We start from the raw sequence: 531 nt of genomic DNA, 5'->3' as shown, positions 1-531 counted from the left end.
CCATGTGCTTGTGTCATGAAGGTCCAAGTGAAAAGCTTGAGACTGAGTGGTTAAAGTCGTGATCCAAAGCAAAAGAGTGTGCTTAAGAGCTCTGGGCACCACTAACTGGGGACTTTAGCAAAGCTGAGTCACAATCTGAAAAGGTTCACCCAGTTAGGTGTCTGTGGCATTTGTGTATCCGGTGGTAATACTGGAAGACAAAATGCTTAGGGCCACAGCCAAGACTCATAAGTAGTTGTGTTCAAGAATCAACATGCCTAACTAGGAAAGTCAATAACACTATCTGAAATTCTAAGTTCCTAGAAATGCCAATCACTCTGAACTTCAAAGGAAAAAGTGAGATGCCAAAACTGTTCAAAAACAAAAAGCTACAAGTCCCGCTCATGTAATTAAATTAATATTCATTGATATTTTGGACTTTATAGTATATTCTCTTCTTTTTATCCTATTTGATTTTCAGTTGCTTGGGGACAAGCAACAATTTAAGTTTGGTGTTGTGATGAGCGGATAATTTATACGCTTTTTGGCATT

This window comes from Arachis duranensis, chromosome 10 (assembly GCF_000817695.3).
Source record: "Arachis duranensis cultivar V14167 chromosome 10, aradu.V14167.gnm2.J7QH, whole genome shotgun sequence".
Taxonomy (NCBI): domain Eukaryota; kingdom Viridiplantae; phylum Streptophyta; class Magnoliopsida; order Fabales; family Fabaceae; genus Arachis; species Arachis duranensis.
Note: the sequence above shows the minus strand (reverse complement) of the source record.